Here is a 24,333-nt window from a genome sequence, read left to right as displayed (position 1 = left end):
GGTGGGCATGACACACTTTTCTTCATCCTCACTCACTTCTGGCCCCAACAGTACCTGATGTCCCACTGAAAGATAAAGGTTTTTCCAGCCACAGTGGTTCTTGCCCCCAGGCCCATTAGAGGGAAGGTTGACCTGCCACACTGCCCCCGCACCACCTTGGGACAAGGCACTTCCCACTCTCAGAGACCCCAGAACCTCTCCAGAGTCCTGTCTTTCTCTTGACTCTGCAGAGCTGCTCCTTGGAGGTGACGTTGCAGAAAGGAAGGATCTGGGTTTGAGCCCTGTGGAAGTTTCCACTAGACTACTATGGCTCCAACTTAATTCATCTGGAAAGTGGAGCCAATTCTTCTCCACCTTCCTATCCATCTAGAGAAGGACATTGCAAAGGCCATGGAGAGCGGAGAGTCTTCTAATTTGGTAACAGTTTTTCTTCTTAGGATGAACAGGATCCTTTCAGGGGCAAGGAAACTATAAGTTCAGGGTCAAGCTGACACTTGAAATGCTTAAATGCTTGAGAAATAGGAAAACAGCCAGATGATCCTCTTAATAAACCAGTGTTAGTCAAACGGCCTCGTACAAGCTTGGAAGCCCCAGCAAAGCCAGATGACTTTCTTCCCAGCCCCAGAGGTCATTCATTTACTTACTTATGATTCAAAGACTGTCACTGAGCGCTCAGTCTCTCCCAGCCTGATCACCATGCCTCTAAACAACTAGCTTCAAGAGCTTCTAGTGAGGGCGCTGCCAAGAGTCCCTCACAGCGGGGCCGAGGGGATAACCTCTCTAACTCCATCTCTTGGCTTCTCGTTAATACAGAACTCCTGAGACCCTCAGGACTCATGACTCACGTGGTGTCTAGGTATCAAAACCTCCCTTCCTCAAATCTAATCCGATCTCTGTCTCTCTCTGGCTGAGCTGAGGGCCAAGTGTGAGTCAAAAGAGCTAAAGGGTGAAGTAGAGAGCTGCTACAGATTAACAGGGGAGAAAAGCACAGCGCAGTGGTCTCCCCGCCAAAAGAAGCAAGAAAGGACTCTTCCTTAGAGTCTTCAGAAAAAGCCTGGCCCTGATGACACTTTAATTTCAGACTCCCACCCTCCAGAACTCTGAGAAAATAAGTTTCTGTTGTTTTAAGCCACCTACTTTGTGGTGATTTGTTACGGCGGTGCTAGGAAACTAATATACACACCATGGGCGTAAAATGGCAAAGTGATATTGAAAAAGTAAATCATGAAAGAAATGCAAATACGGTTTTAAAATATAAACAATGTTCAACCTCGACGGTAATAAAAGAAATGCGACTTAAAACAATGATATGCCCTTTTCACTTTTCAGATGGCAAAAATTAAAAAGAATAATGCCTGGAGTCAGCAAGTAGGGGGGAATGACATCTATATGCTCCTATAGGGAATAAGTAGGAACAAATTTTCCAGAGAGTAACATGGTAATATACATCAGAAGCTGTGAAATCATTATATTCGAGGAAATAATTAGGTAGGTGTGCCAAGATCTATGCAGAACACTGTGTTCATTAAAGCATTGTTTATAACAGTAGAATAAAAAAGGTAAGAAATTTAAACTTCAAACAATAGGGAATTGTTAAGTAATTTATGCTTCTTTCACACAATAAAATTATTATGAAGCCATTAAAAATGAGGATGTTGGTATATTTTTTTTTACCAGTCATCTTTTGTCGGGTGTTAATTCTCAGTTAGGCTATGAAAGGATTCAGGGGCGCCAGGCAATGAAGGTCATGGTAAGGGATTCACAGGGCACCCTCCAAGCCTCAGAGGTATTTGCGTGGCTGCTCACGTTTGAGCTCCTTTGTGAGAAAGGCGATAGTTGGAAACCATGTAAGCCGCCAGACCAGAAAAACCCAGTTACACCTTTTTTTCCTCACTAGACATACCTGTTGTAGAACCGGTAGTAACTGCTTTGAGACGCTCCAACAGTGTCTCTGGGGTGAAATCCCACATCCATATCCTGCTTGGCAGCTCCCCTATTTTGACATCTGTGAGTTTCTTTCTTTTCACTGGAGTGGCTGCCGCCATCTTGGAGTCCTGCAGTCTTCGGTCAATATCAATCTGTATTTATAAACAAAGGGAGATGTTTGATTGTATTGCCAAATGAGAAAAGCGAAATGTAGCTGAATAAAAGTGTGTGTGTGTGTAGGTGTGCTGAGAGAAAGAGAGAGGGGTGGTGGAAGACCTGGGCTACACTAAGCTAATTGGCTGCTAAACTTATGAATCGTTTGCTATTTCAATTCTCTAACTTTTCTAAAATGAAAATAAAGAGATGTGTGAAAGGAATGAAATGAGCACTTCTTGTCCCTGTCCATGGAGGAGAGGACCGGGGCAGAGTCTTCCCACAGCCCTGTGTTCAGCACCGGGCCTCAGCTGTTCCGAGAAGGCCTGGGTGCAGGGTGGGCCTAAGAGAGGCAGCCCTCATCCCCTTGCTTCTGCCCTTGGCTCTGAAGCCTTGAGTACACTCTCCCAGAGCTTCCTGCTTTACCTTTAAATCAATCAGTTCTTCCTTCCGTTCAGTCCAGTCGCTCAGTCATGTCCGACTCTTTGCAACCCCATGGACTGCAGCACGCCAGGCTACCCTGTCCATCACCAACTCCCAGAGCTTGCACAAACTCATGTCCATCGGGTCAGTGATGCCATCCAACTATCTCCTCCTCTGTCGTCCCCTTCTCCTCCTGCCCTCAATCTTACCCAGCATCAGGGTCTTTCCCAATGAGTCAGTTCTTTGCATCAGGTGGCCAGAGTATTGGAGTTTCAGCTTCAACATCAGTCCTTCCAATGAATATTCAGGACTGATTTCCTTTAAGATTGACTGGTTTGATCTCCTTGCAGTACAAGGGACTCTCAAGAGTCTTCTCCAGCACCACAATTCCAAAGCATCAATTCTTCAGCATTCAGCTTTCTTTAGAGTCCAACTCACATCCATACATAACTACTGGAAAAACCATAGCTTTGACTAGATAGACCTTTGTTAGCAAAGTAATGTCTCTGCTCTTTAATATGCTGTCTAGGTTGGTCATAGTTTTTCTTCCAAGAAGCATGCGTCTTTTAATTTTAAGACTGCAGTCACTATCTGTAGTGATTTTGGAGCCCAAGAAAATAAAATCTGTCACTGTTTCCATTGTTTCCCCATCTATTTGCCATGAAGTGATGGGACCGTATACCATCATCTTCATTTTTTGAATGTTGAGTTTTAAGCCAAATTTTTCACTCCCCTCTTTCACTTTCATCAAGAGGCTCTTTAGTTCCTCTTCACTTTCTGCCATAAGGGTGGTATCTTCTATGTATCTCAGGTTATTGATATTTCTCCCAGCAATCTTGATCCCAGCTTGTGCTTCTTCCAGCCCAGCGTTTCTCATGATGTACTCTGCATATAAGTTAAACAAGCAGGGTGACAATATACAGCCTTGATGTACTACTCCTTTTCCTATTTGGAACCAGTCTGTTGTTCCATGTCCAGTTCTGACTATTGCTTCTCGACCTGCATACAGATTTCTCAGGAGGCAGGTCAGGTGGTCTGGTATTCCCATCTCTTTCAGAATTTTCCACAGTTTATTGTGATCCACACAGTCAAAGGCTTTGGCATAGTCAATAAAGCAGAAGTAGATGTTTTACTGGAATTCTTTTGCTTTTTCTATGACAAAACAGATGCTGGCAATTTGATCTCTGGTTCCTCTGCCTTTTCTAAAACCAGCTTAAACATCAGGAAGTTCACAGTTCACATACTGTTGAAGCCTGGCTTGGAGAATTTTGAGCATTTCTTTGCTAGCATGTGAGATGAGTGCAATTATGTGGTAGTTTGAACATTCTTTGGCATTTTCCTTCTTTGGGATTGGAATGAAAACTGACCTTTTCCAGTCCTGTGACCACTGTTGTGTTTTCCAAATTCGCTGGCATATTGAGTGCAGCACTTTGACAGCATCATCTTTTAGGATTTGAAATAGCTCAACTGGAGTTCCATCACCTCCACTAGCTTTGTTAGTAATGATGCTTCCTAAGGCCCACTTGACTTCACATTCCAGGATGTCTGGCTCTAGGTGAGTAATCACACCATCATGGTTATCTGGATTGTGAAGCTCTTTTTTGTACAGTTCTTCTATGTATTCTTGCCACCTCTTCTTAATCTCTTCTTCTTTTGATATGTTCTTACCATTTCTGTCCCTTATTGAGCCCATCTTTGCATGAAATGTCCTTTAGTATCTCTAATTTTCTTGAAGAGATCTCTAGTCTTTCCCACTCCATTGTTTTCCTCTATATCTTTGCATTGATCACTGAGGGAAGGCTTTCTTATCTCTCCTTGCTATTCTTTGGAACTCTGCATTCAAATGGATTTATCTTTCCTTTTCTCCTTTGCATTTAGCTTCTCTTCTATTCTCAGCTATTTGTAAGACTTCCTCAGACAATCATTTTGCCTTTTTGCATTTCTTTTCCATGGGGATGGTCTTGATCCCTGTCTCCTGTACAATGTCACAAACCTCAGTCCATAGTTCATCAGGCACTCTGTCTATCAGATCTAATCCCTTAAATTTATTTGTCACTTCCAGTGTATAATCATAAGGCATTTGATTCAGGTCAAACCTGAATGGTCTAGTGGTTTCCCCCACTTTCTTCAATTTAAGTTTGAATTTGGCAATAAGGAGTTCATGATCTGAGCCATAGTCAGCTCCCTGTCTTGTTTTTGCTGACTGTATAGAGCTTCTCCATCTTTGGCTGCAAAGAATATAATCAATCTGATTTCGATGTTGACCATCAGGTGATATCCATGTGTAGAGTCTTCTCTTGTGTTGTTGGAAGAGGGTGTTTGCTATGACCAGTGCGTTCTCTCGGCAAAATTCTGTTAGCCTTTGCCCTGCTTCATTCTGTACTCTAAGGCCAAATTTGTGTATTATTCCAGGTATCTCTTGACTTCCTACTTTTGCTTTCCAGGCCCCTATGATGAAAAGGACATATTTTTTGGGTGTAATTCTAGAAAGTCTTGTAGATCTTCATAGAACTGTTCAAATTCAGCTTCTTCAGCATTACTGGTCGGGGCATAGACTTGGATTACTGTGACATTGAATGGTTTGCCTTGTAAACAAACAGATATCCTTCTGACATTTTTGAGATTGCACCCAAGTACTGCATTTTGAACTCTTTTGTTGACTCTTTTTGTTTTCCTTCAGTTACCAGTTTTGAGATTTTCCACTTCTCTTCACTCAGTTCAGTTCAGTTCAGTCACTCAGTCGTATCCGACTCTTTGTGACCCCATGAATCACAGCACACCAGGCCTCCCTGTCCATCACCAACTCCCAGAGTTCACTCAGACTCATGTCCATCAAGTCAGTGATGCCATCCAGCCATCTTGTCCCCTTCTCCTCCTGCCCTCAATCCCTCCCAGCATCGGAGTCTTTTCCAATGAGTCAACTCTTCGCATGAGGTGGCCAAAGGACTGGAGTTTCAGCTTTAGCATCATTCCTTCCAAAGAAATCCCAGGGCTGATCTCCTTCAGAATGGACTTGTTGGATCTCCTTGCAGTCCAAGGGACTCTCAAGAGTCTTCTCCAACACCACACTTCAGAAGCATCCATTCTTCGGCGCTCAGCCTTCTTCACAGTCCAACTCTCACATCCATACATGACCACAGGAAAAACCATAGCCTTGACTAAACGAATCTTTGTTGGCAAAGTAATGTCTCTGCTTTTGAATATGCTGTCTAGGTTGGTCATAACTTTCCTTCCAAGGAGTACGCATCTTTTAATTTCATGGCTAAAGTCACCATCTGCAGTGATTTTGGAGCCCAGAAAAAAATGAAGTCTGACACTGTTTCCACTGTTTTGCCATCTATTTCCCATGAAGTGATGGGACCAGATGCCATGATCTTCGTTTTCTGAATGTTGAGTTTTAAGCCAACTTTTTCACTCTCCTCTTTCACCTTCATCAAGAGGCTTTTTAGTTCCTCTTCACTTTCTGCCATAAGGGTGGTGTCATCTGCATATCTGAGGTTATTGATATTTCTCCCAGCAATCTTGATTCCAGCTCGTGCTTCTTCCAGCCCAGCATTTCTCATGATGTACTCTGCATAGAAGTTAAATAAGCAGGGTGACAATACACAGCCTTGACGTACTCCTTTTCCTATTTGGAACCAGTTTGTTGTTCCATGTCCAGTTCTAACTGTTGCTTCCTGACCTGCATACAAATTTCTCAAGAGGCAGATCAAGTGGTCTGGTGTTCCCATCTCTTTCAGAATTTTCCACAGTTTATTGTGATCCACACAGTCAAAGGCTTTGGCATAGTCAATAAAGCAAAAGTAGATGTTTTACTGGGATTCTTTTGCTTTTTCTATGACACAACAGATGCTGGCAATTTGATCTCTGGTTCCTCTGCCTTTTCTAAATCCAGCTTGAACATCAGGAAGTTCATGGTTCACATATTGCTGAAGCCTAGCATGGAGAATTTTGAGCATTACTTTACTAGCTGTGAGATGAGTGCAATTGTGCAGTAGTTTGAGCATTCTTTGGCATTGCCTTTCTTTGGGATTGGAATGAAAACTGCCCTTTTCCAGTCCTGTGGCCACGGCTGAGTTTTCCAAATTTGCTGGCATATTGAGTGCAGCACTTTGACAGCATCATCTTTCAGGATTTGGAATAGCTCAACTGGAATTCCATCACCTCCACTAGCTTTGTTCGTAGCGATGCTTTCTAAGGCCCACTTGACTTCACATTCCAGAATGTCTGGCTCTAGGTCAGTGATCACACCATCGCGATTATCTGGGTTGTGAAGATCTTTTTGTACAGTTCTTCTGTGTATTCTTGCCATCTTCTCTTCACTAGGTCACCCTAAACCTTAATCTGGGCCTAGTAACAGATCAGTGCTTTCTCTTCCTTTCACACTGTAGCCCAGCTACTTGCAGAAACTCCTGTTCTCCCTCCTACAGTGTGAGTCCCTTGAAGGAAGGGCATCCGGTCCTCTTGCCCCTTCAGCAGGGCCCAGCACCAAGCCTGACCCATGTATGTTTGTTGGATGGGATCTTACAAAGTCTAGAACTTCTAGAACTCAAAGGGACTTGGCAATCAATTGCAATTAACTTCCTCATTTTACAGATAAGGCCATGAAAGGCCCAGAAAACCAAAATGACTTCTCAGCAGCTAAGTCAGATGAGAAGCCAGACCTCCTGGCTCCTAGATGTTGTTCTTTTCATGACATCACACTGATTTTCTGAAGAAGTAACGGTCCTTTAGGCTTCAGTCACTGAACCCACCCCCAACCCCAACGCCCATCACAGTTCACTGGAAACTGAGCAATCCTCTCAGAACCTTCTGGAAGCCTGGCTTCTTCACTGGAGCCCTCTCCACTTCTCTGTCCCATGTGTCTGAACATCAGGTCCTTTCTGTGGAACAAGCTTCTTTTTTCAGCTGCCTTTCCCTGAGTCCTGGCTCTGCCCTTTCCAGCCCTTCCCCTGACCTCCCCCTTGGTCTCTGCCAGCCTCACTGGGTCCTGTCCTCCTGCCTTCTGAGCACACGTCTCAGCACCCCTCCAGCACTCCAGCCTTCACCCCAACCACCCCAGGCCCAGCCTTCCATGTCCAGGGGGCCCTGGGAAAGTGGACTGTCCTCTGTTGTACATTCAAGCCTCATGTTCCACCTTCCAAACTCATTGACTGGACTCATTCACTTTCTCAGTCCTGTCTGACTCTTTGGGACACTATAGACAGTAGCCCACCAGGCTCCTCTGTCCATGGGACTCTCCAGGAAAGAATACTGGAGTGGGTTGCTATTTCCTCCTCCAGGGAATCTTTTCAACCCAGGGACTGAACCCAGGTCTCCTGTATCTCCAGCATTGTAGATGGATTCTTTACTACTGAGCCATCACACTTAAATACTTCCCGTTAGATCTGGTGGGTACTCAGCTTTTCCCACTGGTGACGGCTCCTATGGCATCTGCTTCAGCCCAGCTGTGGGTGTCCTGACCCTCTCCATAGACTGCCAACCTAACACCCACGTGCAGAGATACCCTCTTGACCCTGCCCTTCCCTCACGGTGGCCAGGCAGATCACAGCCAGCCTCACCTCTCTCCCCACAAGGAGGGCCTGCTTCATTGGCTCCAGGGCCCCAGCAAGGGCCTTGCTTTTATCTGCTAATACCTTAGTCCTTCATTTCTCAGGAAGCTCACCAGGGCTGTTAGTGGGCAACCAGGCCTCTGTTACCACGAGTAATCCTGCAGTTCAGTTTCCGTTTCAATGCCTGGTCCCATATGTGGGGGAGAAAGGTGGTCAGGACAGACTCCAGCATGGCACCAAAGGCAAGCGCACACAGGGGAATGGGGGTGTCGGTTTTCCACAAAAGCAAGTGTCTCGGGGTCCCTGTGAGGTGGGGAGGGCAGGGTGGGCTGGCAGCACAGACAGCCATTGTCTCACTTCACCCAGAGCAGCTCCTCACTTACTTCTTTTATGTATTTGAAACACCTTCAGATTGTTTCAAATTGTATTTTAAAAATGGACATCATTATTAAAATAAAAGGTTAAAAAAAAAAACCATGCACTGAACCGGGCCACTAGAGGAAGACTGGGTCTCAGAACTAGGGCAAGGGTTCAGTTTCCATGACCGGAACACATAGTCATTCATCCACTCAGCAAATGCTCTGAGTCACTACTGTTTACCCAGGGTCAGGCTGACCTGACTTTCTGCATAGACAGTCTGACATTCAAGTTGGGACTGTTTCTAAAAATTGGAAGCCTGCCTTGCCTGTGATCCAGTTATTGAACAAACCTTCTCACATACGAGGCTGAAAACAGCAACCATCGCTTATTTTGCTCACAAATGTGCTTTTGGGGCAGGGCTCAGTGAGCACAGTTCCTTTCCGCTCCGTGCAGAGAATCACATTCACACAGCCGGTGTTTAATTCTGGCCATCCGCTGGGCTCTCAGTGAACAACCTGAATGTGGCTGTCCAGGCACCTGCTTGCTTCCTTGTACTGCGGTGGCTGGATTTGAAGAAGGAGCAACCAAAGAGGGAGGCGTGGAAGCGGCCAGTTTCTTAATCCCTGGGCCCAGAAGCTACCATACTGCTACTTACCCTATACTCTAGTGGTGAAAAAGTCACAGATCTAAGAAAAGGGGACAAAGACTCCATCTATTGATGAGAGGAGAGCTGAAGATTTGGGGATCATGTTTTAAAAGTGTTGCAGACTTCAGTTCAGTTTAGTCACTGGGTTGTGTCCAACTCTTTGTGACCCCATGGACTGCAGCATGCCAGGCCTCCCTGTCCATCACCAACTCCCGGAGTTTGATCAAACTCATGTCCATCAAGTCAGTGATGCCATCCAACCATCTCATCCTCTGTCGTCCCCTTCTCCTCCTGCCTTCAATCTTTCCCAGCATCAGGGTCTTTTCCAATGAGTCAGTTCTTCACATCAGGTGGCCAAAGTATTGGACTTTCAGCTTCAGCATCATTTCTTCCAATGAATATTCAAGACTGATTTCCTTTACGATTAAAGGGTTTGATTTCCCTGCTGTCCAAGGGACTCTCAAGAATCTTCTCCAACACCACAGTTCAAAAGCATCAATTCTTTGGTACTCAGCTTTTTTTATCTGCAGACTTCAAGTTGGGAAGAAATGGCTTCAGCTATGGGGAGAATGGTAAGTGAAATCGAGCAAATCCCTCGCCTTCCTTCTGCAAAGTATTATGGATAAAAATGTGGGTTATGGTACTGTCACTCCTGGAAATTTGCACTGATCTGTAGAGCAACACAGAATATGCTACAGCAGCTCTCACAGATTGAATGATGGCCACCATGCCCAGTCCCCAGTCCCAAGAATTGCCAGGGCTCTGGACAAAGTTTTCTCAATTTCTTCATCTCTTCCTTGACTGATTTGATTTCTAGCACTTCCCCCCACCATCCCCACTAACCACACTGACCAGTGTCCATAGGGTATGTCTATTTGTCAATGTTACAATGTCCTTGTAAAATGCTACCCTTCCCTCAGTACTTGTGTCCCTCTCCAGCACCAAGTATTGTAGTGTCATCCCTTGATCAAATGATGCGCAGTTTGGCATCTCCAGCCATCTCTTGGTTCTGTTAACATAACTTGAGTTTGCCAGAGCCCGAAGACTTCTCTCCTGTGTTGCTGTTAAACTCTGGCCTCTCATTCAGAACAATGCGATTCCACAATTTTTAGGAGGATAATCTGTACTTCAATCTTTCCCAGTATCAGAAGAAAGATTGAGGGCAGAAGGCGAAGAGGGCAGCAGAGGATGAGATGGTTGGATGGCATCACCAATTCAACGGACATGAGTTTGAGCAAACTCTGGGAGATAATGAAGGACAGGGAAGCCTGGCGTGCTGCAGTCCATGGGGTTGCAGAGAATTGGACATGACTTAGCGACTGAACCACCACAATAGCCTGTGCTTAGGGAGCAGACAGTAGGGATGAAACAGTGGGACTTCATGTTACCCACAGGAAGGAGAAGTCTCAATACACATTAGAATTTTCCTCTCTCACAGGCCCCTTAGCTAAAGGGTCCTGTGGCCTGAAGTCTGGAGGGAGCACAGGAGGGGATGGAGATATGACCCCCACAGTGATTTTTGCCAAGTTTAAAAATCCACCAGAGGACCATGAAAGCATCTCGAGAGACGCCAATGTCTGATTTCACTTCTCCACCCAAACCAGCCCTCCTACTCCTTCCTGAGGAAGAGAGGGCACATCCAGGGGAAGGTTTGGCTCTGAGGCTGACAGGTGGTGGCACAGGGCTAGGTTTATTTGGAAACACCTCATTAAGCTCCAGGGCAAACCAGTCATCAAGGTGTTTAATTGGCAGCATGTGAGTATTAGGAGCTAATTAAGTTGCTCCCTCGTACTTTAATTAATGTTTGTCATTCGGCCACTGCATGGCTGGCGCAAGTTTCAGGAAGACAGAAGGGCTCAGTGGCCAGCACTTAGGCCGTGCTCCTAGCTGTCCCCGCAGGGGACAGGGCAGAGCTAAGCAGAGGGACAGCGTGTGGGGCTGTGCAGCTCAATCCACAGCCCGAGTCTCAGAAGCCACTTTGAATTCACTTAAATGACAGTTACTGAGGCTCTACTCCGTGCCAGCCAGCCAGACGGAGAGGACAGTGGAATCTCAGTAAGACGTTATTCAAATCCCACTTCTGCCTTTTACTGGTCGCATAACCACGCACCACCCGGCCTTTGCAAATTTCCATGTTTTTATCCGTAGAATGAAAACAAAAATCAGCTCTACCTCATACAGCTCTTATTTTAAAATAAAAGTCAGATATCCTCAATCCTGTGTTCAAAACCTCCAGGGACTTCCCATCCCAGAAGGAGAACTGAAGCCCTCTAGGTGATAGGAAGCGCTTGCCATGGTCCTTCTCCTTCCCGTTCCCCTCCCTGCTCAGCTCGCCACCTCCTCCTCCTTTCTTCTCCCTCTCCTCACTCAGGCTTCACTGCTATTTCTTGGACCCCAAGTCCCCTCTTTGCTCAGGGCCTTGGCACTTGCTGCCCCTCTGCCTATACAGTTGACCCTTGAACAACACAGGGGTTAGGGTGCCAACTCTCCATGGTGGAAAATCCGTGTATAACCCTGGTGCTGGGAAAGACTGAAGGCAGGAGGAGAAGGGGACGACAGAGGATGAGATGGTTGGATGGCATCACTGACTCGATGGACATGAGTTTGAGCAAGCTCTGGGAGTTGGTGATGGACAGGGAAGCCTGGTGGGCTGCAGTCCCTAGGGTTGCAAAGAGTCAGACATGATTGAGTGGCTGAACTGAGCTGAACTTACATTCAGCCCTCCATATCCATGGTTCTTCTGTATCTGCAGTTCTGCATCCATGGATTCAGTCAACCTCAGATCCTGTAGTGCCATAGTACCCACTGTTGAAAAACATACATATAAGTGACCCCTGCAGCTCAAACCTGTGTTTTTGAAGGTCAACTGTAATATTCTCACCAAATATCCACATAGTTCACCCCCTTAGTCTTTGCTCAAATCAAATCACCTTTTCAGAGAGGCATCCCCTGACCTCTCCATCTAAAATTCTAAGAATCCCCCACCATCAAAAATGAAAAGCTGGCAAGTATCATGTCTGCCTTATTTTTCCCCTTATCATTTATGATCTTATCTATACAATATATTGGGCTTCCCTCGTGGCTCAGTGGTAAAGAATCCACCTGTCAATGAGGGAGATGCGGGTTTGATCCCTGGGTGGGGAAGATCCTCTGGAGAAGGAAATGACAACCCACTCCAGTATTCTTGTCTGGGAAATCCCATGGACAGGGGAGCCTGGTGGGCTATAGTTTATGGGGTAGCAAGAGTGGAACATGACTTAGCAACTAAAACAACAATACGGTATACTGTGCTTATTTATGTAGAATGCCTGCCCATTTCAACATATAAAGTAAACTCAATGATAGAAGTAACTGTTTTGTCTGTTTTGTTCCCAGCTACATTTACGGTGTCTAGAACAATGCCTGGTCCGTGGTAGGCACTTAATAACTATTTTTTGAATAAATGAATATTAAACGAGATAAGGCATCCAAAGGACACAGCACATGCAAGGCGCATATTGGTGCCCGTGAATATTCATTTCCTTCTCTTGATACTGCACTTAGAACTGGTTTCTCTGCCTTTAAAGACCTCAAATCCACAAGAGGGATAGCTAACCACACACTCCTGCTGTACAAATAATCCTCCACTCGCACCCCAAAAGCAAGAGCAGAGGGAGGATGGACAGGAGACCCTACATGGCAAGACTGATCTGTTGCTTCAGGAATGCAGCGGATTTATCTAGCACCTGCTATATGACAAGTGTTCTGCTCTGTGCCATGGAGATTCAAACAAGAATGGCACATCTTGCCCACCTAAGGAGCTCATAGTCTAGAGTTCAGCAAATGTTCCTATAAGGACTAGATACTAATTTTTTTTTTTTTTAACACCAAAAACATTTTGTATTGGGATATGGCTGATTAACAATGTTGTGGTAGTTTCAGGTAAATAGTGAAGGGACTCAGCCATACATATACATGTATCTGTTCTCCCCTAAACCCCTCTCCAGATACTAAATATTTTTCACTTTATGGACCAAACAATCTCTAGTAACTATTCAGCTTTGCCACTGTGGCCCAAAAGCAGCCATAGGGAATATACAAATGAGTGGGTGTGGCTGTCTTCCAATAAAACTCTATTTACAAACACCAAAATTTGAATTTCATATCAATTTCATGTATTATAAAATATTATTCTTCCTTTGATTTTTTTTCAATCATTTAAAAATGTGAAAATTATTCTTAGCTCAAGTGAAAGTGAAAGTCGCTCAGTCGTGTCTGACTCTTTGCCACCCCATGGACTATACAGTCCATGGAATTCTCTAGGCCAGAATACTGGAGTGGGTAGCCTTTCCCTTCTCCAGGGGATCTTCCCAACTCAGGGATCGAACCCAGGTCTCCCGCACTGCAGGAGCTGAGCCCCCAGTGAATCCTTAGCTTAGAGCCCACACAAGAACCAACCAGATTTGGCTGTTGTGCTGTAGCCAATCCCTTGTCTAGATGAGGAAAAAGATGACACAATGGCTTCTAACTAAGGTTTAAAACATGATGCTACAGACTAAATCTCATAAATGTTCATGGGAGAGGGTGGTAACTAGAGAAGGACCGGAACCAACAGCGGGTGCTTTGGGGAAGAGGTAAGACTTAGGGCAAGCAGTGGGATATGGTTAGGGTCAGGCAGGTTAAGTGGTGGGCTGAGAGCTTCCCCGGCACGGAAGCTAACAGTAGTAGTAATAATAACAATGGTCTAGAGATAACTGTGGCATTGCAGCAGCCCCAGCTCTCAGCATTTTATAAGCATTGTTCAATTTCATTCTCATAGCAAGTACATTTACCCCCTTTTCAAATGAGGAGACCAAGGCTCAGAGGGTTAATAATTTGCCCAAATATACAAAGTCAGCAGCCAGAGTCAGACTCCCAGCCAAGGCTGTCTGCCTCCAAAGCCCACCCTCCCTCCCACTAAATTCCTTACTTTGATCTAGGTTCCCTCCCATTTCCTATGATCAGATGCTGCCATGTCCCTGGTGTGCCTGTATTCATGTAAATAACCATTTCTTAAATACACTCAATGAAAAATCAATTACATAGCAAAGTGGCTGAGGTTTGGATAAACAATGTAATTGTTCCCTCTGGGGCTGCTGACTGAGCAATGTCTGCTGAGAGAAGAAAGAGAGTTAACATTTATTAAGAGCTCTGCCTCAGGCACTGAATATGCATCTCCTTCCTCCTGGACCACATGGGTCTGAGCCCCTGTGGCCAAGCCCCCACTTCACCCCAGGGAAGCTGCTGGTCTTTACCATTGCATGCATGATGTATCTACAGTGAGGACCCCACGATCAAGGCAGATCTCTAACTAAGGCAGACTCGAGGACTTGACCCCTAGGCGTACCTTCCAGGTTCCTTACTCAGAGAGGAAAACCTAGCTGCCTGCTACATGACAGGTGTTTTGATGTGATTATATCTTTCCTGGAAGGCCATTCTGCTTACATCCCTAGTCGTCCCTCAGGAGTTCTGATCATTATACTTAGACTTTTTTCCTTTTTCAAGTCAGGACACTGTTCTTGGTTGATATGCAAAGATCCCAAAAAGGTGTGCTCCATCAAACCTTATCAATCATTAACACCTTACTGTGAATTAGTTTTCAAAACTTTTCAACCAGACAGGTAATTAAAATTGAACAATTGGCTAGAGACCACATAAAAGCCAGATTTAAGGCACAGAAGAGGAAGGTTGAAGAAGTGGTTTTTGACAAGAAAGTCTCTGAAAATAAGTTATGGTATTCCAAAGGAGTGAATTTGCATGGGCTCTTCCTTTCTTTCTTTCCCTGTTAGCTATTATCATGAGTTATTTATGGTGAGCCGGGCAAGGTATGTGGCTGATGATGCTTGAAGAAATAAGATACAGCTCCTTACCTGAGATTCACAAATAATTACAACAGCTTATAATAAGCACTGCAGGAACACTAAAGCACATCTGGAGTGAAGAGCTCCAAGTTCTGACCGTCTGACTATGGAAGCCATGGGATACCTGAAGGTGCCCGGAACAGGAAGTTGAGAGATAAAATTTCTAATCCTCGTTCAGCCGTGTGTGTATTTGCTCTATGACCTTGCATGAGGAGCTTCTCCTCTCTGAGCCTTGGTTGACTCATTCATTCATACTAATTCACTCAACTTTGTGCCAGGGCTGTGCTAAGCTTTGGGGATGGATATCGTGTTAACATAATAGGTACTATTACTGCTCTCATAGGTTTTACAGTCTAATGGGGTAAACAGACATGAAAGAAATAATTTCATAGATAATTTTCCTATAAAGTGATGAAGTAAGTCTAGACCACATATTTCCAACCTGGCTACAGAGTAGAATTAACTGGGAAGAAAGACTTAGGAAAAAAAGGTGAATATTTGGGCATTATCCCCAAAGATTATAGTTCAAACTAGTAGAACTCAAGCATAAATATTTTTATAAATTCCCCCAACTGATTCTAACATGCTACCACAGTTGAGAACCACTGAGCTAAATAGTTTCTAAATTTCCTTCCTGCTCTAATTCTATTAGTCATTTATAGTCTGTGGATAATCTAAGACATACCTGCATTGATATATAAATTTCTGTATACTTATATGTGTGTTGAAAGACAAAGATAAATGGAGATACAGAATGTGTGTGTGTGAGAGAGAGAAAACAAAAAAGATCATGTAGCCTGTAAGACAAAACATTGGACACCATTGAGGAATCAATTACACATCAACATTTCCTAAACTTAGCCCTGAGATTTGTTTGGCTGGATGTTTGTATAGAGACTGTTTGCCTCTTTGACATTTTTTCTTCTTTTCCTCTTTGGCTATAACACTCTGACTTAGGTGGGAGAGAGGTTCAAGAGGGAGGGGACACATGTATACTTACGCACAATTCCCCTTGATGTATGGCAGAAACAAACACAACATTGTAAAGCAATTATCCCCCAATTAAAAAAGAAAAAACCCTCTGATTTAACTCAGAGCAGTGTTGACCTAAAACAAATAGACTGCCAATTATTTCTCCAGGAAAAAAAAGGGGGATGGAGGGAGGGTTTATTTGGGATCAGCAAAAATTGCAATTCAGTGTTTGCACATGGTGAGCCGTATGCAAATCTCCAGCAAAAATGGAGATAACTCCTTTAGAGAGGAGAAAAGGAAATTGGAGGGATATAGTAAACAAAGGGTCCCTTGGAGGAATTAAAAGTCTGAAGCATGAAGGCTTTCATTGGCTGAGTTGTCTCTCATTGGCTGGGTTCTTGCCAGGCTGGTTTTTCATTGGTTGAGTTGTAACTGCCTCTCATTGGCTCAGTTCTTGCCAGGCAAGAAGAGGAAGCCTTTCTTCTTGTTTTTGGGCTCTGCTCTCATCACAAGACATAAGAGCTACCTCTTTTGATCTCCTGATTTTTTTAATTGAGGTGTTTGTTTATTAATTTTTACAGCAGCAATGTGCCCAGCTCTGGGCCCACATTTCCTAGTCTCCATGTCAGCTAAACGTAACAAATGAGATACAGATAGAACTTATGGAATGAGACTTCCAGGAAATCCCAAGGGAGATGCTCTGACAGGGGGGACCAACTTCATGCCCTTCACCCTTCTCCCAACTTTTTGCTTGGAACAGGTATGTGATGGTGAGCTCAGCATTAGCCATCAGGAACTGTGTAGTGACTGGGGGATGGAAGTAATAAGCCAAGAATCTAAGAATAGAGAGATGAAAGGAGCATGAGGCCCCAGGGGATATCACAGTTAGTCACCTGGACTGCCAACGTCTGGATTTCATTCATCTGAACGGAAGTAAAAACTTTACTTTGTTTAAACAGCACACTGGAAATTGTTCGCCTCTAGTACAGGCATTCTGTGGGGTGGGGAGGAAGTGTCTCTGTTCAAATAAGTTTGGGAAATATTTCACACCACAAGATAGTTCTCCACCTTGTCTGTCAAGACTCCCATTATAAAATATACAACCAACAAGGACCTACTGTATAGCACAGGGAAATATACTCAGTATTTTGTAACAACCTATAAGGAAAAAGAATTTGAAAAAGAATACATAGATGTATAACTGAATTACTGTGCTGTACGCCTGAAACTAACCCAACACTGTAAATCAACCATACTTCAATAAAAAAGAATTCCCATTGCACATTTGCTCACATTAAAGGTTCATAACAAAGAAACCTGTTCACTTTGTTGAAGGCATTTCAGAACCCGGCTTTCTCCACACCCTCTTCCCACAGCACTACCTACCCAATACAGACACATAGAGCATCTTTTAATACTGCTTGAAGCTGATATTCTTCGGTGCATTTTGATCATCTCAGACATCAGAGCATTAAATTCCAGAACACTCAACTTCTGAGCAATTCAGTCCAAAACATCAATCAAATGTTTCCTAAGAGATGCAACAAAACAGCCAGTGAAATGTATTTTCCATTTTGTTGCTGGCACATTGGAGAGGCAAAGTCACAAGCGTCCTTCTCAGAAAATGGCAACAACAACCCAAAGCCAGAATGGCCTAGGTGAGCCTTCTCCCTCCAGCAACAAACCACTCCCCGTTGCCTTCTGTTCTCACTCAGCTCCAGGCAGTGAGCTGACCTGTTTCCTCACTCTGGCTTGCCTGGAAGGCTTCCTGGGATACAAACAAAAATCAAGGCCGCCCAAAAACTGACTTTTAGAGTAAAACTCTTTTGGCAAGCCCATTTCTCAGGCAGAGCTGGGAGGGTACAAATCACCTTCCATTAGCAGCTCCTTCATCGTCACTAACTTAGGTGTCCACATAATACTGCCCCACTCATTCAGGCTTGGCTTTCCCGAATCTGTGGCTTAGTGTCTGTCATCAACTTTAGAACATTCGCAGCCATTACTATTTCACATATTTCTTCTGCTCGTGTATCTCTTTCTTCTCCTTTTGGAATTCTAATTATGTGTGTGTTATACCTTTTGTTTCACCAGATCCGTGGTTCTCAGATTATGGTCCCTGGACCAGTAATATCAACATCACTTGGAAAGTCGTTTAAAATGCAATTATCAGGCTCCATTCCAACCCAGATCCATTTATTCCGAAACTCTGGCATGGAAGATATGTGTGTTTAATCAAGATCTCTAGATGACTCTTTTGCATGCCGAGGTTTGAGAACCTCTTCACTAAAGCAAGAAAAGGACCATCAGGACATCTGAAAGGAGTGATACAGAGGAAAGGAAAATACAACAGCTAGAAATATTTAATATTTCTCAGAATCTTGTCCTTAATATTCTAGTTTGAATATCAGCAGTGCACTCTGGGGAGAATTTCATGGCTTAAAGGAGGCCTAAAGAAAAACATGAGACTAACTCCAAATGAACTGCCAGCTTCTTGGCCTCCTTCAACTCAGCTCCCAGTAGTGGCTCCCAAATCGGGCTGCATCTCACCCTGAGAGCTCATCTGAAATGAACTCTCGACCTATGAACCAGAAACTCCCAGGTTTGAAGCCCATGAAGCTGTACCTACAGCATGATTCCCTGGGTTTTCTGACTCAGTGAGGCCATGACCCGGCCACAGAGGAGCACTGCTGGAGCTCTATAACTACACCATTGGCTACTCTTCATGAACGCTCTGTTTCCATCCACAAACCAGTACAGATGCGGCTTGGGCCATATTTAACCAGCCTCTGCCTCTCTGCCTCGCCTCCCCTCCACATCCCCTTTCTTCACATTGCCCACATCCTGAGAGACGGCTCCAGGGAGGAGGGCGGGGTTCCTGTGACACCCCCGTGCTCCGGTGCCATCGGCCACAGGGCCTGGTGCTCCCGGCACACAGGCTGGCTGTCCTCGCTGTCCACACTCCCGCCAGGGTGTAATTCTTTCCATTCCTTCTTCCCCACTCAGTCCCACTGAGGCTGGCCCGTGGAAATGTGGAGCAACTCATAAGTTCTAATCAATTAACCTCAAGTCCCTGATCTAACCTTAGACCCTAGTCACTACTTAGGGGCCCTGCTGGTTCATATGCTTTGACTGGCTCTACGTCTTAAGACTACTCCCTGGTGCCACGCCCCAGCCCACAGCTGGTACCTTGCTCCCTTAGAGGGGCTTCACTCGAGCGCTGTCATCTTATCTGTCTCAGGAGTGTTCCAAGCATCAGTCATTCCAGGATCCCTAGGCCCTCCCATCTGTTGGGAAGCTGTCACACGCCTGGTGCCAGTGGGCTCTGGAATCACACTGGGAGTTCCGTGCCCCGTGGGCATGGGCTCATTTTGATCGCTTCGTGTGTCAGTGTGAGAAGAGGAACTGGACTCTGGAATCTGGCCTGTCCATATAGTTGGACCCATTCTAGATTCCAAGACTTCTCCAATCCCTTCCTCCTGCCAGAGCTCAGACTAGGATCAGGCAAGGGAGGCACCTAGGAGACACTCACTCCCCGCATCAGGCCAGCTCAGGGTGGGCGCCTGAGAGTTCATGCTTTCTTTTGTTTGCATGCTTTTCTATATTTCGCACCTTAGGCTCCTCACTCACTCTGGTCCTAGCTCGGCCTCCTGATCCAAGGACTGTGCCAGGCAGGCCCCTGTGCGAGACTGAAAGTAGGAGTCCATCCATCCCAAGGCCTCAAAACAACATTAGTGTTTCTTATCCATCCAAGCACGAAGAAAGCAGAGTCCCTGCCTGTAAGCAATTCAGAGCACGGCAGGGAAGGAAAGCGTGTAAACAGGTTGGCTCGGACATGTGCCTGACAGAGGGATATGTGGAAGGGCAGAAGAGCCTGGGGTGAATGACGGTGAGGCAGAGAGAAGGCTTCAAGAAGGCACTAGCCTTCCATGACCTTGGGAAATGCACAGACTACATCTCAGGGGAGAAGGTGCGAGGCTGACAGCAGGTAGAAACCAGTGTGAGTCAAACTGGGGGGTGTTCTGATGTGAGTCAAACTGGGGGGTGTTCTGAGACTCGCAGATGGTCAGCACCATTAGAGGGTCAGAGACTTGGAAAGAAGAATGAGATGAGGGGAGGAAGAGGACCAGATTGTGGAGAGCCCTGAAGAGCCTGTGAAGGCGTGCTGGCCTCCCCAGGTGGCTCCAGTGGTCAAGAAGCCACCTGCTGATGCAGGCAGACCTAAGAGATTCATTCCCTGGGTCGGGAAGGTCCCCTGGAGGAGGGCATGGCAACCCACTCCAGTATTCTCGCCTGGACAATCCCGTGGACAGAGGAGCCTGGCGGACTATGGTCCACAGGGTCACACAGAGTTGGACACGACTGAAGCAACTTAGAATGCACGCGTGTGTGGGTTTGCATCTCTGGAACGTGGGGCACCTTGGAAGATTTTGAGGCAGGGGTGGAGAGTAAGTAGATTTCAGCATCACAAAGAATCCGAGGCTGGGGCCAGTGCACAAAATCATCGATGGGGGAACCAGTTGGGAGACTGTGTTAAGGACAGCTGCCAAGTAGTGGCTGAATTTCTACATCAGGGCCATCAAATTCCTGAGGGTGTGAGACTGTGGGCAGCACCAAGGAGCCAGGAGCTCTTAATAGGCACCTGGCAATTCCCAAGCATCTGCCAAAGCAGTGACCTCTGCAGAAAGAGGGCCGCGCGGGGCCCAGCTGCTCGGGGGGACCGCCACCTCCAGACAAACCTCTCAGAGATGCATGGGGCCTGCTCTCCAGGGGATACTCACACAGCTGCCGCTCTGACAAACCTCCCCTGGGAAGAAAACCTTCTCTCTCCTGCCCAGGAAGCAATCACCCACCTGTTGTGGAGTTCCTCAGGTTTGGGACTAAACAGCTTCATTCTATCAGAAGCTTTAAAGAAGAATGGCCAGATAACTTCCTGCCCCCATCAGTCTGTGATTTTAGGATTCCACGTATATCAGATGCAAACGCTGAAGACTTCGGTTCCTGTAGAGTTCCCTACAGAAGTGATTCTGTGACTGTCGTAAGTATACTCATGCTTCCTTTTCTGCATCCACGCTGGGAACCCCCAAGCCCAGCCACTGACTTCTCGCGTCTGGGTCACCACTAGAACCTCCTTCATGGCCTTTCTGCTGTCAATTTTGCCTCCATTTCTTGTTCCATTTTCCATGAAGAAGCCAGAGGAGAATTTCTAAAGTATGTCCATCTGTTCAAGGCCTGCATGCATGCTAAATCGCTTCAGTCACATTCGACTCGTTGCGACTGTATGGACTGAAGCCCTCCAGGCTCCTCTGGCCATGGGATTTTCCAGTCAAGGATACCGTTGTGGGTTGCCATGCCCTCCTCCAGGGGATCTTTCTGACTCAGGGATCGAGCCCACGTCTCCTGCTTTGCAGGCAGATTCTTTACTGATGAGCCTCCAGGGTAGCCCATTCAAGGCATGTTCCTGCTTAAAATCCTTCCTGTTGAGACTTCCCTGGTGCTCCAGTGGTTGAGAATCCACCTTTCAATGCAGAGGATGTGGTTTCAGTCCCTGGCCAGGGAACTAACATCCCACATGCTGCAGGGCAACTAAGCCTGCGTGTCACAACTAGAGAGCCCGCAGACCACAGTGAAGAGCCAGTGCAGCAAAATAAAAAATCCTCCCTGTTCCCTTCAGTGATGCTTTTGGGGTGGTATGCCATGCAGCATGGAAGATCTTAGTTCCCCAAGCAGGGGGATCGAACCTGTGATCCCTGTGGTGGAAGCACAGAGTCTTAACCACTGGACCACCAGGGAACTCTCCTCCAGTGATGCCTTGAAAGGGCTCACGGGCTCCTTCATGTTGCTGCTGCACCGCAACCTCTCCCATTCTCACGAGCTCTCTCCCCACCCCCAATCTGAGCAATGAGAAAACTCTTCCAGTTCTCCAAACCCCCTGAACCTCTGCACAGACCGCAGAACCTCTGGATCTCTGCACAAACCATTCTTGTTGCCTAGAGCTGCTGGCCAGTAGAAAAACGCCAGAAGAACTCGAGCCACTTATACCATCTTAAATTTTCTAGTGGCCACATTGAAAAAAAAAAGTAGAAATAGGTGATCTTATCACTAATAATAAACTTTATGTAATTCAATCTATCCAAAATGTTGGGCTTTCCAGGTGGCTCAGGGGTAAAGAATCCACCTGCCAATGCAGAAGACACAGGTTCAATCCCTAGGTGGGAAAGATCCCCTGGAGAAGAAAAATGGCAACCTGCTTCATTATTCTTGCCTGGAAAACTCCATGTACAGAGGAGCCCAATGGGCTACAGTTCATGGGATGGCGGAGTCAGACACGACTGAACAACTAGACAACATCCAAAATGTATCCAACATTCAACATGCGATTAAGATAATAAAATATTAAGATATTTACATTCTTTTTCACACTACATCTTCAAAGACTAGTATGTTTTTACACCTATCAGTTCAGTTCAGTTCAGTTCAGTCGCTCAGTCGTGTCCGACTCTTTGCGACCCCATGAATTGCAGCACGCCAGGCCTCCCTGTCCATCACCAACTCCAGGAGTTCACTCAGACTCACATCCATTGAATCAGTGATGCCATCCAGCCATCTCATCCTCTGTCGTCCCCTTCTCCTCCTGCCCTCAATCCCTCCCAGCATCAGAGTCTTTTCCAATGAGTCAACTCTTCACATGAAGTGGCCAAAGTATTGGAGCTTCAGCTTCAGCATCAGTCCTTCCAAAGAACACCCAGGACTGATCTCCAATAGAATGGACTGGTTGGATCTCCTTGCAGTCCAAGGGACTCTCAAGAGTCTTCTCAAACACCACAGTTCAAAAGCATCAGTTCTTCAGGGCTCAGCTTTCTTCAAAGTCCAACACTCACATCCATACATGACCACAGGAAAAACCATAGCCTTGACTAGACGGACCTTTGTTGGCAAAGTAATGTCTCTGCTTTTGAATATGCTATCTAGGTTGGTCATAACTTTCCTTCCAAGGAGTAAGTGTCTTTTAATTTCATGGCGGCAGTCACCATCTGCAGTGATTTTACACCTATAGCACATGTCAATTTGGACATGTCATATTGTCAAGTGCTCAACAGCCACATTTAGCTAGCAGTGATGATAGTGGTAAATAACTCACCTGCCAATGCAAGAGACATAAGAGATGCAGGTTCGATCCCTGAGTTGGGAAGATCCCCTGGAGGAGGCCATGGCAACCCACTCCAGTATTCTTACCTGGAGAATCCCATGGAGAGAGGAGTCTTCTGGGCTACAGTCCACGGGGTCGCAAAGGATTGGACAAAACTGAATCAACTGAACACAGCACAGCGTAGTGGGCAGCGCCACCAGAGCATCCTGCTTCTACTCGGTTTAGGACCGTGCCCACTTCAGGCCCAGCAAGAAAGGCACTGTCTCCAGCTGCATCCAGGGGCCCCCTCTGTGATCCCACAGTCCCTAACAGCCCCTGTGGTCACTCTCACATGGAAGTGCTAAAGCCTGTGTTCTAATCTGAATCCAAGACCACAGGCTCCATGAGGACAAGAACCACACTGGCCTGGTGTAGCACTGAGCTCCTACTCTGGGCCCAGCAGCAGACATATGTTGCATGTACCAATCAGTGTCTGTTGAAGGAAACAGAGTAATCTCATGCGTCCTCACCCACTACTGGGAGGTACTATGATGATCTGAAATCCCTTGTTCAGTTCAGTTCAGTCGCTCAGTTCAGTTCAGTTCAGTTCAGTCGCTCAGTTCAGTTCAGTTCAGTTCAGTCGCTCAGTCGTGTCCAACTCTTTGCGACCCCATGGACTGCAGGCTTCCCTGTCCATCACCAGCTCCCGGAACTTCACAACTTCCCTGTCTTTCACCAACTCCCGAATCTCTCAAAATCCCAAGAGAGATTCCCCTTGGTCTCACCCTTCTTTTGTACAACATCTGCATGTACACATACACACATATACACTGATCACACACACAACTTCACACTTACAAACACTGTTGCACTGAAACACATATACACTCACACACACACACATACACACATGCCACACACTCTCAAACTCATGCTCAGACACATATCCACACACTCATACACTCACAGGCATTGCATACTTAAGACACATGCTTACCCCCAGGCACATTACAGAGGTTGGTGGGACGTCCAGAGAGGTGTTTGACCTGCGCTAGGTCACACAGCACACCCGGGGCAGGCCTGGGACCGTATCCCAAGGTGACCACCCCATCCAGGCAACCAGGCTGCCTCTCGCTGATGCCAGAGGCATCAACTGATTCCAGAACCAACCATCAGTTAGCGACATTCCTGGACTCCTATGCTGTCAGGACCGGTCTCTGTGGCTGCACTGCCTCCGAGAGAAACACTGCTGATTCCGAGGGCAAGCAGACTGACACAGCACAGGATTCAGTTCAA

This window comes from Bos javanicus, chromosome 16 (genome assembly GCF_032452875.1).
Source record: "Bos javanicus breed banteng chromosome 16, ARS-OSU_banteng_1.0, whole genome shotgun sequence".
Lineage (NCBI taxonomy): Eukaryota > Metazoa > Chordata > Mammalia > Artiodactyla > Bovidae > Bos > Bos javanicus.
This window is presented reverse-complemented; position numbering follows the sequence as displayed.